We start from the raw sequence: 18,247 nt of genomic DNA on the forward strand, positions 1-18,247 counted from the left end.
ATCCTCCTCCCCCAACCAAAGTTGTAAAGTTCGTTTTCAACATGACAACTTATACTTCTCATTGTTGCAACGGGTCCACCTGTATCCTTATTTAAACAACTTGTTTTTCCCTTTCCCCTCCACAAATTATACCAACATCAAATACAGTGAAAGCAGGGGTTATACTGTGGGGGAGGGGCATACAAAGCAACAAAGAAATAATCTTATAAATGTGTTAGAAACAAATGCATGAAAGACAAAAAACATTAATAGTAGTCACTAAATTAATAATTCCTTTATCCGTGGAGAAAATAGTGAAATGAACTTCTGTGCATCTAACACTAAGCTTAAACAGTTGTTCCACCTGATTGAATTCATTTTATTTAGAGTCCTCCTACCTATTACCACCAATTCATACCCACACACCAGGTATTTTAAATCAAATGCAAATAACGGTCAATTTATCCAGAAATAATTCATTATCTATTGCTAAAACACAGAGATTTTCTTCTTTTTTTTTAATCATTCAGTATTGAGAATTGGACTCAGGACCTTCCCTTTGCTAGGCAGGTACCCTACCACTTGATCCATGCCTTTTTGCTGTTGTTATTTCATTAGTATCTTGCACTTTTGCTGGAGCCAGCCTCTGACCTCCATCCTCATACGTCCACCTTTCGAGTAGCTGGAGTTACAGATATGCATCACCACACTTAGCCTAATATTCTTCTGGGGTTTTTTTTGTTTGTTTTTAGCATATGCACAATACCTAAGAACAGTTATCTAAAATTTCTTACCAACAAATAGGATTCAGATTTACCTCAGGTATCTCCCAAATATTCTTATACAATTTCTTTACTCCAACCAGGATATTTTACAACTTATTTATCATATTAAGCTATTTTCTGTTTTTTAACTAATAGTTCTTGAGTGGATACATGTGTGAACAAAATTCGACCTCTTTCATTTTTTCCCATAGTTCAAATTCTTCTAATTTTACAAAAACCCATTTATCTGATGCCACAACCTGCTCAAAATCTTATCTAATATCTTAGTAGTCTTTCCCAGTGAGATGCTGATGGCTCATGCCTATCATCCTAGCTACTAAGAAGACTAAGTTTTAACTCACAGTTCAAAGCCAACCAGAGCAGAAAAGTCCGTGACACTCTTATACCCAATTAACCAGCAAAAAGCTAGAAGTGGTGGTGTGGTTCAAAGTGGTAGAGCACCAGCCTACAGTGAAAAAATCAAGTAAGTGAGTAAGGCCCTAAGTTCAAGACCTAGTAACAGCATACAAAAAAAGTAATCTTTCCTTTTCTATAGCAGTTTTCATAAATGTTTCTTGCACTTTTCACAATAATTTTGTAGTTAAAATTTTGTGAATTTCCAGCTCCTTGTGTGTATCTATTGGCACCAAGCATAAGGCCTTGCTCATATTGGAAACCTTCCTCATATTATTTCTAACTGAATAGAAAAAATAGGTATAAACATCCATAATAATCAAGATAAACGTAAGTCTCCTATGTCTCCCTCAGCTATAGTCCAAGGACCATTGCAGAGCTTGGCCTCTTGTTAGATCCGTGTCACAGGGCAAGTTATATACTTAGGTGTCATAAAGCTTTTTAGTTCCTTTGCTTCCTAAAATAATTTTGAGAATCTGTGTTCCCCTCCCCACAAATCGCAAGTTGATAACTAAGCTTTTTCATCCCATGTTCAAATACTTATAAAATGAATTTGATATTTTTATATATAATAAATATACATATTTGAAAGAAAAATGGTTATGTCACATTTGTGAGTGTCTCCAAATGAAACTAAAAAAACAATGTCTTATATCGTCATTATATGAGTAACTATTATGCCAATTGGAAATTTTACCCTGTTCCTTTTTTTTCTCCTTAAACTCATATTTCCATTCACTTCCACAACAAAATTTTGTCTTATTGTATTTCTAGGCATATGTCTCTATTTGTTCATTCTGTATATTTCTCTACAAAACTATATGCACAAATTAAATTTTTTTAAATTCCTCTAACCATAAGGCCCATGAGTTTTAAAAAACATATATAGAATTTTTCTATTACACAATTGGTGAAAACTATATTTTTAAAATGTATGAAAATATTTGAAAAATAAAGTAGTTACATAAAACCTTTTAGAAAGATACTTCTTAGAGATCGGAGAAATAATTTTTCAATTCATTTGTGCATTTGTGGATAAGCATTGCTTTAATTAGAGAAAGACAAAGGTAAGTATCTTGATTTTTTTTTCATTTACTTTTAAAAACTGTGAAGCCTCAAATGCTTTTTTCATTTAAATGTGCATTTTTTTTTTCTCCAGGCATTGTCACACAATCCTTGTGTTTCTTCTGAGTTATGTACCAACAATCTCACTGGGATCTATCATCAAGCATTAATTTTAATGATTTATTGGCTGACAATTCCATTAGATCCTCCAGCAATTTTGTTGAAGGCAAACAATAGGAACCCACTTGTGTTCCAAAAGGTCTTGTTATGTGGTGATTAGGGTCATTTGTTTTTACAAACCAATACCTTTATTTTGGCTTACCCTTTTGTGACCAGGAAGTTTCTCTCCCCTGGGGCAATGCACCAAAAGCAGATTAGCAGCTGAGGAAGAGGATTGTGTTTCTTTTTTAAATGAGAGGAGGGTTAGGCTTAAAGAAAAGGCTGCTAAGGAGAATGCACCTGCCTGGGAGACTGTGGTCTCAAGGAGATGAAATTGTAAGAAGCCCAGGAAAAGTCTCTTTGATGTCTTTACAGCTGACTGGGCCCACAGAATCCTGACAATTCTTCAGGTGTCCCCAGTGAGACACATATCCTAGTGTGACTTAATTTACCATATCCCAGTCTCCACATCTGCAATGGAATTAAATTACATGCCACATGTAGAGCACCTAGCATTATCAGACGTATAGTAGGTGTTCAGAATAGGTTATATTCCTTCTCCACTTTTCCGTCTTGACATTATTTTTCTATACAAGTACAATTGGTTGTCTTTTTTTATGTCTAAAGAGCTTGTTTTTTAAAAGGTTATTGACTTAGCCAAGATACATGAAATCAATAAATGTGAGTTCAAAAATTTAATCAGGAAATGGTTTCATATATTTTTTTGAGCTTTCAGATATTTTTTGAAGAATAAAAACATAAGTAATATAGCAAACATACTTCCAGCACTCCAAATTAACAAGGATTAGCAGGTCATATTATTTGCAATCTCTCTTTTGATCAATGCAAGAATATAGTATTACAGATAAATAGTCAAGATTAGCTACTGTCTCTAGTCATACCCCTTCTTTCTCCTAAATCAACCTCTAGTCTGGCTTGGTTTGTTTTGTAATATCATGTTTAATGTACATCTGTGGTACCATCAGTATATATCATTCTGCAACTTGTTTTTATTCACCAGTTTGACTCAATATTATAGCTTTAGACCTCTTTTTATCTCAACACCCAAAGTGTTGAGCTTTTCTATTGCAAGACATTGATTCCAGGAGACACCTCAGATACGCAAATCCACAGATGCCTGTTTCTTTTATAAACTGGCAGAGTATTTGCATGTGAGCTAGGCAAGACATCTTCCTCTGTGTTGTAAATCATTTCTGAATTACTTGTAATACTTAAATGCTATTTCAACAGTTATTAGGCTGCCCTGTAGTGGAAATACTGAAAGGAAAACTCTGTGGCTGGATATGTGGCTCAAGTGACAGAGCATCAGCCATGAGCAGGACAGCCAAACAAATGTCAGGCCCTGAGTTCAAGCCCCAGCACCAAAAAGAATCAAAAAAGAAGGAAGTTCTGTATGTGCTCAATACAGCAACAATTTTAATCCCAATTTTTTTCAATGTTCTGTTGATTGAATTGTCACATGTGGGAACTGTGAATACACAGTGCTGGCTACAAATTTATTTGTATTATCACAGCAGATTGAAAAAAAGGCCCAAGTTTCTTTCTCTTCAAGCTTTATTAAGACTGTGCAATTTGGGTCGGAAGAGCTTAACTCAAGTGGTAAAGCACTTGCCTAGCAAACACAAGACCCTCCATCCAATCCCCAGAACAACAAAAAGTGAGAAAGAGGGGGAGAAAGAGGAAAAGGAGGGGGAAGAAAAAGAAAAAAATAATTGGCCATGTGTGGTGGCATACATATCCTTGCTACTCACAAGGTAGAGATCAGAAGACCCTGATTCAAAGCCACCCCTGGCAAAAGTAAGAGACCCTATCTCAAAAACAAGCCTAGTGTTGGTACTAGCTAATCAGGAGACATTAAGTAGAAGGATTGAGACTGAAAGCCACCCCTGAAAAAGTTAGCAAGGTTAGCCATAAAAGCTGAGAACTAGGGGTATGATTCAAGTGATGTGTGTGTGTGTGTGTGTGTGTGTGTGTGTGTGATTTTTACCATGTGTGAGGCCCTGGGCTTAATCCCCAGTACTAACAAGAAAAAGAATATATAGGGCTGGGAAGATGGCTCAGTGGTAGTGTGCTTGCCTTGCATGCATGAGGCCCTGGGTTCAATTCCTCAGCACCACATAAGCAAAAGGAAAAAAGCCAGAAGTGGCGCTGTGGCACAAGTGGTAGAGTACTAGCCTTGAGCTGAAGCGCTGAGGGACAGCGCCCAGGCCCAGAGTTCAGGCCCCACAACCGGCAAAATAATAATAATTTTATATATACATATATATATATATATATATAATTTGTCTTCACACATAATAAAATCTTCACAATGCATTAAAAATCCTGAGACTATCATAATAGGATGTCCATCTCAACCATTTCCTATATTTACATTTCCACCTATACTTACCTGAGTGTACGCTCTGAAAACTTAAAAAAATCCGAAGAGAGCAAGAAAGCTTTTCTTTTTTCCTTATTTATTCCCTTCAAGTGAATTGAAGATGTCTTGAAATGCTAAAGCAGATTACATAAAAATACTCTGAGGAAAAAAACCATCCCTTTTAGGGAAAAAAAAAATCCTCAGTACTGTATATTACTCCATGGGACCATTACTTGTATAGATGGAAGTATTGGCTTTTTAAAATGGTAAATGATTTGAAAAAATTCACTTGTGACAATGAAGTCTAGCTTCAGGGCAGACCTTTACTCAGGTTTCAGCCTTCCCTGAATATTTCCTCTGACAAATATGTACTTAGGCCAAGTATGACATTTTTCCTGATTACTTACTGTTTGACATCTTTTTCTTCTCCTCTGGAGAAGCTAAATTTAGATACATTTTTAATTCTGTGTTTTAATACTGAGACAAAAGCCTCCTCTGCTCTTTGATATTTAACAGGCTAATTTGGCAGTGGCTTTTCCTATTAGTTCACTTGCCAAATATAGCAGCAGACATGGTGTTTGATCAAAACTAGTTAATTAAACATTCCTTTCCCTCCATTAATATTTCAGTCACTCACTGTTAAAGCACAAATAGTATTGTCTAAAAAGCAATTCAAAACAAAAGCCATAAGCATACTGCCAATCTTATAGTGTAATATTCAGCCATTTTATTATTAAGTACTATAAGCCAATGAAAAATGTCAAACACTTGTTATTCCAAATGCAACTTTGACATCATAGGCTGATAAAACTTTTTCAGAACTACAGAAGCTGAGAGAGGCCAAGAGACCCACTTTGGTAGAGCCACTTCAGGCTTGGAAGACAGATCCTGTCTGAGTTAATTATGTTCATGGAATCCAGGTACCATGTGCTGTCTCCAACATCTATACTTATGGTCCAAGTATGCCCTGCCTGGCTCCTCTCAGCCTGGCTTACATTTGTACTTAGAGCTGACCCAATATTAACAGCCATCAAATTCTGAAGTGTTTAGATGATTTGTATTGCTCATGGGTTAATGGGCTTGTCAAAATGGAACCTACATAAAAGGAAATGAATTTTTGACTTATTTTCTAGGTGGAATGATTTAGGAATGAGAACCATTTGGGGTGATTAGACATACATTTGGAAGTTGTATAGGAGTGTTTCTCCATGAAGTTTGCTCAGAAGCAGAAGACAGTAACTGAAATTACCATTCATTTAAGTAGTCACTTTTTCGATTATGTCTCTTCCTCAATAAATTTCTCTGCTCCATTAACTGCTAATGCAATTAGCATTTGCAAATTCAAATGTAATACAAATGTAAATGGTCTCCATTCTGAGGGTCTTTTGAAAAACAAAGTAGGAAATAAATAATTAACAATCACTAACTTTTGTTAAGAGCCTTGACATTGTTTCAAGTGCTATAGGTAGGATTTTGTATATTTGCAATAACCTCATGGAGAAGATAATTTATTATTCGATTTTATAGTGAGGAAAGTGAAGGATCAGAAAGGTTAAGCAACTTGCCAAAGGTCACATTCCAGGCACTCTGACTGACTCCTCAATGCTTGAATCAACAGACCTTAGATGTGTTCTGCCCATTGCACATAGATTGTTGTACAGATGTTAGATGAGGATTCGCCATTAACTTATATAATCATTTGGAAACAGTTTTTAATCACAGAGCAGCGAGATTGCCTTCTTCCTGCTACTTCTTATAAGTCCGTGAATGGAGGGTCAGGAATCCTGAGAGAAACTCTAACTGGAAGTTGTCAGCCTCATTCCTGTTTTTTACTGCAGCTAATGTTTAGTTCTCACCAGATGTAACCTATAGTGACTGCTCTGAATCCCATTGGAAGGTTTCTGCCTTAACTACTGAACTGTTTCAGAGGTCTGAGAAGACTTCAGGGATAAAGATATATTCTTGTGGGCCTGTGCACATGCCTCCCCTTCCCTCCCCCCCTCCATTCTCTCTCCATCCCCACACACTTCCTTTTACATTGTCCCTCCCTCACCCCCACCCACTTTTCCACACCCACACTCTCCATTCCACATCCACCCCTCCCCACCCCACCCCACCACCTGTAAGTCCTTTGAGAGCCAGACAAGGAGGGTCTTGTCCACCACCAAACATCAGTATCCCACCTATTCACAGTTCCTTCCCAGTGTATCTTGGAGAATGGAACACTAATGACTTTGATAGCACCCAATGGCAGCTTCTCTTCTTCATTGGAGATGTGGGCTTGCTCTATTCACCATAGAGGTGGTTAAGTTCTCCTGCCACCCCATGAAATGGAAAGACTAAAGTACTCCTGGCATAGATGGGCTTCATTTCCCTGGCTTTATCCTAATGGTGCCTTGAAAATGAAGCCTTCCTAAAGCTTGCTGATTCAGATCCTCCTAGTGACGACCTATTTTTTGAAGACTGTTTAGGATCCCTGAACAGTAGTGAGTGAATCAAAAGTCACTAGTTTATTCACTAGTCTGCTTAGTACTAGGAAGCACTCAAGTAGTACAAGGCATAGCAATATAATAGAATGCCCTTCACAAGCTTCAAGAGTAGGATAAAATCAAGACCTGCAGCCACACCCAACAAGGCCATGAATTCCTGGTCCTTGCCTCTCTTTCTTCTAACTTGGCTTCTACAAATTCACCCTTCTCTCCCCATCCCTACCATTCAAGCTGTCCCAGTATTGAACACAATGTACGTGTTTCCATTATAGGGCTTGGGGCTTTTTTTCCCCTCTCTATCAATCTTCCCCCTAAATCTTCACATAGCTCCTCCCATCTTCAAGATCTTTGTCAGCACCTTGTTTAAAAAGCACCTCACCCCAGGTCACAGTCACATTAACCTCTCTCTGCATCTTCCCAGTGCCTGTCACTATCTGCACAGACATGCGCTCCCACTGGCACGTAGCTATACAAGGGATTCTTGACCCTATGATCCTCTGTGTTATCTCAAGTGCCTGGAGCAGCACCTACTACCTAGTAGGTGCTGTCTAGTTACAGTGTTGAGGATGGAACCCAGGGCCTTGCACGTACTAGGGTAAATGTTATACCACATGCCCTGTCAAATACCTATTTATTAGATGGGTAGATGATTAAATACGAACTTATTATTACTTGGATATACAAGTAAATTGCAGGTGGTAGAAGAAGGAAGAGACAAAAGGGAAAAATGTTTTAAAGAAATCAGATCTAAACTAGGAGATTCATGTTAAAGTAATGCTTCATTATTTATAGATGTGACCAACCTTTGCTTAACTGCGTTTCCTTTCAATTTTCCATCAGCCAATTAGAGTTTTTAAAAAGCCTAAATACATCAATGCAGATGCTATCCAAGCAAGAAAATCCTTTGAAAATGAAGAATAATTAGCCTTTCCTAGGCTTTATCTGTTGTATAAATAGCACTCTTGGCACTGGAGTCCAAACAAGTATTGAGAAATTCATAGCTAATTAGCTGTTGACTAACTCTGGCTAGTAACAATTTGTCCAAACCTCAGTCTCCCAAGCTCAGGAGGGTCTAAATGAATCAGCTCAGGATTCAAAGGCCTCCGACTCAAAGGCCTCCTGGGATCAGCAATTGAAGCCACTGAGGAAGTGGAGCAGAGGAGGACTTTGACAAATTGGAGCCTACCACCCCCAACACGCACCACGCTTCAGTGTGGGCCTGACATGGCCAGCTTTCCCCTTCTTTTTCAAGAAAAGTCAGAAATCATGCTTTTTATGTGAAACAGCCTGATTTTTAAATGTTGGCAACTAATTGAGATATTTTTAAAATACCACAGGGGCCAAATAAAACATGTCTACAGGCTGAACTTGGCTCATAGACCCCAGTCCTGGCTTTCCAACGTTCCTTCCAACTTTTCAAATGCCTCCAGCCTGTGGATTTTCTTTTTAAAAAGTTGACACAAAACCTAGATAAACATTTCAAAAATGCAGATTAGAATAGAAACAATTTTGGGGTCAAAAGAAAATATTGTTTCAAGTAAAATAAATTAATATTCACTGCATACTTGAATTTTGACCAATATACTATAATATAGTTGTTTATTATTTAATTAAGCAGAAAGTGAGAAGATATTTAGAGAGAGGAGTATGCTAGCTATAATGGTTTAAGGTCAGATGAAGAAATTACATAAGACATTTCTCTAGGTATAAAATTGGTGTGATTTATGTTTCATGCAAAACTTAAAATCATTCCAATTATTAACAGCAGAGTCCTCATTGTGACCCTTGAGACCATCTTAATCTCACTGGATCCAATTTTCAGTTCATTACAAAAGGGATAGTTGAAGAGCCAGCGATGGTAGTTCATGCTTATAATCCCAACCACTCAGGCATAGATTGTGAAAATCACTGTTTAAAACTAGTCTGGTGTATAGGAAGCCCATGGTCTGAGGATGGTCCTGGGCAAAAACATGAGGCCCTGTCTGAAAAACAGCTACAGCAAATAAGGACTGGTGACAGCACACATGGTAGAAAGCCTACCTAGCAGACACGAGGCCCTGACATCAATCCCCAGGCCCACTGAGAAAAGAGAGCAAAGATGAATACCAATTAATACCAGGAATTTTTTTATTTCCTTTACAGAAAGAACTATAATTACAGAAATGCCCGCTCACCCAACAAACATATTATATGCATTAACTATTAGCAGATCAGTTTCTGGGGCAAACAAAGTAAGCAGTTTCATATGAACATTCCTCTGATAGGATGGGGCTGGCTTACAATTTTATGATAATGTTAAATTCATTATTGAAGTCAATTGTTTCCACATTACCAAAACATACTAATGGAATAATTTTTGTAAGCTTCATTACTGGGTAGACCATTGTAAAACACTGAATCCCTGAAAATAACAACCTAAAATAGTAACAACCTTTGATTTTAAGCTTCAAGGTTAATCCTGTGATTTTTTTTTGTCTCTTATTCAAGATATTAAGATATAAATACAAAAACAATTACACTTATAACAGCATGAAAAGAATAAGAGATTCTTTTATTTGTTGTAAGAAATAAACTTAACAAAAAGGTATAAAGCTTGTATAAAAACATATAAAAACTAGAATCATTGTAAAGAAATTAAAGAAAGCCAGGAACTGGTGGCTCACGCCTGTAATCCTAGCTACTCAGGAGGCTGAGATCTGAGGATCACGGTTCAAAGCCAACCCAGGCAGAAAAGTCCGTGAGACTGTTATCTCCAATAACCCACCAGAAAACCAGAAGTGGCATTGTGGCTCAAGTGCTAGAGCACTTGCCTTGAGCTGAAAAGCTGAGGGACAGCACCCAGGCCCAGAGTTCAAGCCCCACGACAGAAAAAAAAAGACCTAAATAGATGTAAAGACTGTGTTCAAGGAGAAAATATTTAATACATGGTTAAATTTATGTTTAATGTATCTATTTTGTTATTTTATATATATATATATATATATATACATATATATACACATTGAACTACCATGCAGCTCAGTGATAATTTTCAACAACCTTCTTTGCAGAAAAAATAAAGCCAATCTTCAAGTGTATATGTAATTGCACGAGACCTTGACCAGTCTGATAAAACAAAATAAATGGGCAGACTCATACCTCCCAATATGGAACCTTACTACGAAGCTATAATTATTGGAAGTGACTGACATAAGGATACAAATCAATGGAACAGATTCAAGAAGTGAACCAAGGTACATTTACCATTAATTACTGATGAACATGAGTGTCAAGTCTATTCAATGGGGAAAGAGCATCTTCAACAAATGATACTGGGACAATGGGATATTCATATGAAAAGGATAAACTAGAAGCTCAACCTCCTATCAGGAACAAAGAACAAACTCAAAATGGATGAATTATCTAAGAGTAAGAGCTAAAGTATAAAACTCTTACAAGAAAATACAGAAGTGAATTTTGATATTAGGTTACCAGGTGAATACCTCAGCAAAGTCAGGAAGTGTGATGGGATTCTTCCACGCTTACAGAAATTAAGGACTTCTCTACCTCAAAGACGTGATAAAATATTTGAGGCTAGCATGTTAGTTCACGCCTACAATCCCAGCTCTCAGGACACTAACACAGAACAATCACAGCCTGGGTTACACAGTAAGTGCCATGCCAGTCTGAGCTTCCAGACTCTGTATTAAAAACATAAACAAGCAAACAAAGCAGTACTTACATCAGGATGACAGAGGCTCAAGTCTATAATCCCAGCCACTCAGGAAGCTGAGACTTAGAGGATCACAGATTAAAACCAACTCAGGTAGAAAAATCCGGTAAACTTCATCCCTAAGATTGGAGGTCTGGCTCAAGTGGTAGAGTGCCAGCCAGAAGCAAGAAAGCTGAATGACAGCATAAGGCCCTGAGTTCACTACAATACTAGCGTGCCTGTGCGCATACACACACATACACACACACACACACACACACACACACACACACACACACATACACATACACTACATAAATGCTATACACTGTAAGAGGTGTTGTTTGAGTCTCAAATTTGGGTTTTCATCTCCATTGTCTCAGCATTTATAGTACGGTACATATGCATTGACCAGTAAAATCATGGAAGAAAATGAGACCTAGCACAAAGAGGCATGAAAAGTGATGACGAGACTAATAACAAGGTGGCTTCATGGATGAGGTAACACCTGGGGCCTGGGAAGGTAGCAGGATATGGACAGCTATACTTGGTAGGAGAAATACTCTAGCTGGGTGTGGGAGTGAGGGTGGGCAGGGGGGAGCAAAGTACAAGTAGAACATGATGGTGAGAAGCACCTATTGCATTTAGGATGTATCAAGTGCCCCCTTGGGCCTAGAGGTAAGAACTGAGCTATAATGAGGGCTTAAGGCTATACAACTGATTTAGATCACAGCCCAGGGAGAGGGCACACACTGAATGCCATGCTAAAGAGTTTAGATTTGCCTCACTAAGCAAAAGAGAAATGAAAACGTTGTTCTTGTTGTTTTTTTAATGAGTCAAAGAGAAGTGGAAGTTCATTACAGAAAAGAAGTACAGAAGGTACTCCAGGCAGAGCCCTGAAGACTTTGTTGTTGTTGTTGGTCGTGGGGCCTGAACTCTGGGCCTGGGCGCTGTCCCTCAGCTCTTCAGCTCAAGGCTAGTGCTCTACCACTTGAGCCACAGCACCACTTCCAGCTTTTTTGTTATGTGGTGCTGAGGAATCGAACCCAGGGCCTCATGCATGCAAGGCAAGCACTCTTCCACTAAGCCACCTTCCCAGTCCACTCTGAAGACTTTTTAAATTTTAATAGTATTGTCAAGATGATGTACAGAGGGGTTACACGTTACATAAGTAAGGTAGAGATTACACTTCATGTCCCACTTGTTGCCCCCTCCCTCATTTTTCTCCCTCTTTCCCTTCTCCCCAATCCCTGCCCCCAAGTTGTACAGATCATTTCCAACATATTGTCTTGTGAGTATTGCTGTTACATAGGGTCCCACTTTTTCCTCTGTCTCAACATTTTGTTGTCCCCTTCCCTTCCCTAATTCAAATAAACATATATACAATACCCAGGATACCAAAATCAAATACAGTGACAACAGGGGATATACCATAGGGGGGAACCACAAAAGAAAAAAGAAATCACATAGTACATTAAAAACAACAACAAAGAAAAACCTCTTGTGTCCATGTCTTGGAGTTCATTTCACTTAGCATTATCTCATATGGTCATATATACATAGCTATTGAGCTATTCTGCTCATCTGCTAACATTATCCTACACGTATACTAGTTATTATAAATAAGGGACACCATGGGACCTATGCTTCTTTGGGTCTGGCATACTTCACTTAATATGATTTTTTTCTAAGTCCTTCCATTTCCTTACAAATGGAGCAGTGTCGGGGCTGGGAAGGTGTCTCAGTGGTAGAGTGCTTGCCTTGCATGCCTGAGGCCCTGGGTTCGATTCCTCAGCACCACATAAGCAAAAAGAAAAAGCCGGAAGTGGCACTGTGGCTCAAGTGGTAGAGCGCTAGCCTTGAGCTGAAGAGCTGAGGGACAGTGCCCAGGCCCAGAGTTCAGGCCCCATGACCGGAACCAAAAAAAAAAAAAACAAAACAAATGGAGCAGTGTCTTTCTTTCTGATGGAAGCATAGAAGACTTTTGAGCATGGGAGTTACCTTGGCAGGGCTATCTTCACCTCCTCCACCCTCCCCACACTACCTCTGTCTACCTTTGCCCTTCATTGCTTGATGGCTCCTACGTACCTCCTCAGGAGGATATCTGAACCAATGAACTGGAGAGGCTGAGGACTTCAAGACTTCAGGTACAGAAGAGGCTGAAATGTTAGCACAATGGGAATTAAGAAAAGATCTAAGAAATTTCCAGATAGCTGGTCACATAGAACACAAGCAAAAATCCAAATAGCTTTAGGCTTCTCATCAAGGAGATGCTACAAGAAATTCACAAATACTTAAAAGTGTGAGAGAAAACAATATTCAACCCAGAAGTCTATTCTTAGCTATACCTTTAATCAACTATGAAGTTAAAGTCTTTGCAGGTGCCAGATATGGTGGTACACACATCTGTCATACTAACATGAGGGAGGCTGAGGCAGGAAACGCACAAATATTTTTGGGGGGGTCCAGTAGTGGGGCCTGAACTCTGGGCCTGGGCACTGTCCCTCAGCTCTTCAGCTCAAGGCTAGCGCTCTACCATTGAGCCACAGCACCACTTTCCGGCTTTTTTCTTTTTGCTTATGTGGTGCTGAGGAATCGAACCCAGGGCCTCAAGCATGCAAGGCAAGCACTCTACCACTGAGCCACCTTCCCAGCCCCACGCACAAATTTTTGAAGCCAGTTGGAGTCACATAGCACAACGCTATCTCAAAACAGAACAAAACAACACAAAGCAGAACAAAAAGAAACAAAACAGAGCTTTGCAGAGATCCAAGGGCTCAGAAGAAACTTTTGTGCATCTTTTTTTCCCTAAAGGCCTACGTACTAATGACAACCTCTTTGCGTGAAGCAATGAAACAGAGAAAAATCATTTTCCCACTAAGACATGTACAACCGTCTAAACAGTGTTGACAATTTCTGCCTGATGTGGGAAGATACTAGTGACATTGAGACAGCAGATATCTGGATGCCATCTCTTGTGCAGTTACACTCAGGTGGGCTCTTTTCTAGTGTTTCCTGTGGTGTCCTTAAGTTTATCACTAGTTTTCATTCAAGTCTACTGGGGAATGCATTACTTTTGCTTTGCTTTCTTGGCCAACAATCTAGCTTTTCTTTAAAAATGTAATCCTTTCAATTCTTCTGTGAAGGCATGGCAAAGAAGAGAGTCAAGTTCCCCCCCCCCCAGTGGTGGACAAAAGGAAGAGGGCTCAGGTACCTTTCTTAGCAACTTCTGGAGGCTATGCTCTAGCAAAACAAGGGAATAAAGACCAGGATAAGAGTGAGATTGAGAAGACTGGATCCAACATGAGTAGCACTAAGATGGCTCAACATGACAAGGGAACAGTCCACTTGAGGGACAAGCAGACTAGACTGACACAGGAAGAAAGAGGGGAAGAACTTGATAGAATATTTAATATCATAGATTAGACATATTTAATATCATAGAATATTTAAGATCATAGACAATATCATCTTCTCTAAATAATAGAGGACATGTAGAAGATTGGTAGGGGAAACAAAATCAATACACAAGATAGTGATTCCAGAAACCATATGTTCCAAGAAAAGAAGAAACAAGCATAGCACATAGTTTGGCTCCACAATGCATGCTGTAGTTGTGTAAATTCCAGTATTAGTTTTAAATGTAATTATATACAACATAATTATGCAGTGTAGGACAGACTTTGATCTCTCTAGTGCTCGTCTAGCATAACAAGATGAGGTCTGCAACGGATAAGCCTAGAAATTCCAAGGAAATCATACTGTAAAGGAATGTGGCCATAATAACTAGAGAAAACAGCTAAAAGTATTTAAGTGGCTGTTTCTGTGCAGCTGAACTAGGGTGTGGTAAAGGGCGGGTAGTGGTTTCTCATTTTATGACCTTAAGCTACATTAAAAAATAATATTACTATACAAATGCATAATTTTAATTATGTGATTATAAATAATCTAATAGTGGACATGCCATGCATAAAACTTAATTAGAAGGACAGTATCACAATCCTAAACAGAAATAATAAGGATCTGAATGAGGCTAATTAGGCAAACAAATATTTAACCAGGCTTATACAAAATCAAATTCACAAAGATCTGTTTTTCCCATTAGAAGCCTCATTAGAATGTCATCTTTTTCAGAGGAAAAGCTACTGTAGTTTGTTTTTTGTTTTTTTGTTTATTTTAATTTATTTTTTTATTGTGAAAATACTGTACAGAGGGGTTACAATTACATGGGCAAGATAATGAGTACATTTCTTATCAAGCATTGTAGCCTCCTCCTTTGCTGTATTTTGTTCACAGCAGTATTTTCATCATTTAGCAAAGGGTCTGTCCATAGATCAACAAATATCAGTTAAGTGAATAAATCAATGTATCTTTACACCATTCTTCAAGGCCAAATTGCATTTTCCCTGATTACTAAAATGATACTTATTTATAAATTGAATGCATCCTTAAATGACAACAAAATAATTGCCATACCACTCTTGTATCTCCTTTCCTAAAAGAAGACAGAATAAGATGAGACCCGCTCAATCTTATGCAAAGCAGGACAATATTTGCCTCCAATGTCCATGTAAGATCTGAAACATTAATGTGGATACTTGAAGGTAAATGGTTATAGATGGGCTATTGAATAGACTATTTGGAACTAAGAATTTAAGGTTTCTAAGATTCCATTCTCTCTTTTTTTTTTTTTTTGGGTCCAGTCGTAGGGCCTGAACTCAGGGCCTGGGCACTGTCCCTCAGCTCTTCAGCTCAAGGCTAGCGCTCTACAACTTGAGCCACAGTGCCACTTCTGGCTTTTTCTTTTTGCTTATGTGGTGTTGAGGAATGGAACCCAGGGCCTCAGGCATGCAAGGCAAGCTGTCTACCACTGAGCCACCTTCCCAGCCCTCCATTCTCTTTATCTTTAGCAAACATACCTGGCTCAAATGCATAGTTGAAAAGCCACAAACTATTAACATTACACAGGTATTTTAACAGACTTTTGTGCATAATCATTAATGTCTTAGTTGGAATTTGAGCATGCAGTATAGTTCAAGAAGTTAAGTGCCTGAGAAGTGACGTATCAAGTTCTACACTTGTCTATAAGCAGTCACAATTCTACCTCAATGTATTAGAAGATACAGAATGGTTACTCTGTACCTAAAAACTATTGAACATATGTTTGATCTGAAAGCCCATTTCCTGATACCTTGTGGAACTACAGGTTGAGTTTGAAGCAGATATTCTAGTGGTGAAGGACACAAGCAAGGCTAGTTTTTTTGTTGCTGTTTGATTCATTTTCTTAAGATTTTTATTGCTGTATATCAATTGTACAAGGTAAGTTTTATTGTGGCATTTTTCTGTATATATACAAACAATGGTCCCTAACCACTCACCCCCATGCCTTCTGCTCATCCTTCTTCCCCATTCTTAAAATAATTTCAATGGATTCCATTACTCTATTTTTATGCATGCATACATACATACGTAAATACATACATACATATAAAGTACTTTGACCATACTTACTCTCCTTTCCCCTCTCCATTAGTCCTCTCCACACACTGATACTTCCTGCCCCAGCAAAGCCTATTTTTACTTTCTGTCATTCATTGTTTCATTTTTCATGTTAATTGTAGAAAGAGGCTCGAACATTGTATTTCTCATGAGCATATATTATAATTTAGCCAGATTAACTCCCTCTATTACTTTCTTTTCCTGTCCCCTTGTCATTCAAGAGCTTACAGTGAGTTTCCTTATGCTGTCTTCCTACACAGACACAATACATTTCGATGCTATTCATCGTCCATCATTCCCTTTTTTCCCCCTGCCCCCACTCCTTCTCATCCCCCCAAACAGTTCCATGTTTGCAATAATGTGTGTGTTTATATCTTCTGGTCTAAATTCCACAAATGTGTGAAAATGGGAGATATTTGTCTCACTCAACATGAAACATGATGATCTCCAATTCCATCTATTTTTCTGCAAAAGACATAATTTTACGGTTCATCATTGAGTAATGCTCTCTATTACACATATCAACTATATTTTCTATGTCCATTCAACAGTTGCTGAGCATATGTGTATATATATATATACATATATATGTGTGTGTGTGTCTTTATATATGTGTGTACGTATATATGTGGATATATGTGTGTATGTGTGTATATCTATATAGAGAGATATAGATAGATACATATATGGAAAATTCTGGAAGAATATATACATATATATGGAAACTTCTGGAAGATTTAGGCACACATAATTATTTTCTGAATAGGACTGTCATGCTCAGAAAATAAGAGCAAACATTGACAAATGAGGCTGCACAAAATTAAGAAGTTTCTGCAAAACAAAAGAAGTAATTACTAGAACCAAGAGATAACCCACTGAAGAAGAGAAAAGTGTTTGCCAGATACTCAGTGGATAAAGGATTAATGTCCAGAAAATACAAAGGAGCTAAAACTTAAACAGTAAAAGAACAAATAATCCATTTTTTTGTTTTTAATACTGGCATTTGAACTCAGATCTTCTTGCTAAGCCAGTACTCTAACACTTGAGATTTTTGTTTCAGTTTTTTTTTAATTTTAATGATACGGCAATTTGAACTCAGGGCCTTGCACTTGCTAGGAGGTGCTCAATCACTTGGGCCACACTTCCAGTCCAATAGAATTTTTTTTCAATAGAATTTTGCTTTATATCTCGTCCAATCTGAACTTTTATCTCACTATTCACATTTCCCATGTAGCTGGGATAACAAGTGAGTGTCACTATGCCTGACTATTGGTTGAGATTGGGGGGCAATCCTCATGACCTTCCTTTACCCTGGTTGTATTAGCACTCTGATCCTCCCAATCTCTACCTGCAAAGCATCACTGTGTCCAGGCACCATTGTCATTGTTGCTCAGGTTATAGACAAAATTAATCTATGTATAATTGTTATTTTCCATAGACCTTTAAGTTTGGCATCTTACTTTAAATTGTCACCATAGGAAGATAATTTACCAAGGCAAGAAGTAAGTTGCAAAGGAGAAGTCAAGAATCATGCTAGTTTATAAGTTGGTCTGTTGACTTGATTCCCACATCTCCTTGTCTCTCTTGTCCACATCGATTTCACTGTATCCCTAGCCAGGTCCACAACACCACCACTCTCAGTAGCTTTTTACCTTTGAGAATATCAACTTCAAAGTTTTGGAGCTTTCCCTTTGCATGGGCCTGTAGCAGTTCACCCCCTTAACTCTAACCACTGGAATCTCTGATTCACTTACTGTAGCCTGTATTATATAGTTTGGTTTCATTGTTACTTTTATATTATAAA

The sequence above is a fragment of the Dipodomys ordii genome, unplaced genomic scaffold (assembly GCF_000151885.1).
Source record: "Dipodomys ordii isolate 6190 unplaced genomic scaffold, Dord_2.0 Scaffold38, whole genome shotgun sequence".
NCBI lineage: Eukaryota > Metazoa > Chordata > Mammalia > Rodentia > Heteromyidae > Dipodomys > Dipodomys ordii.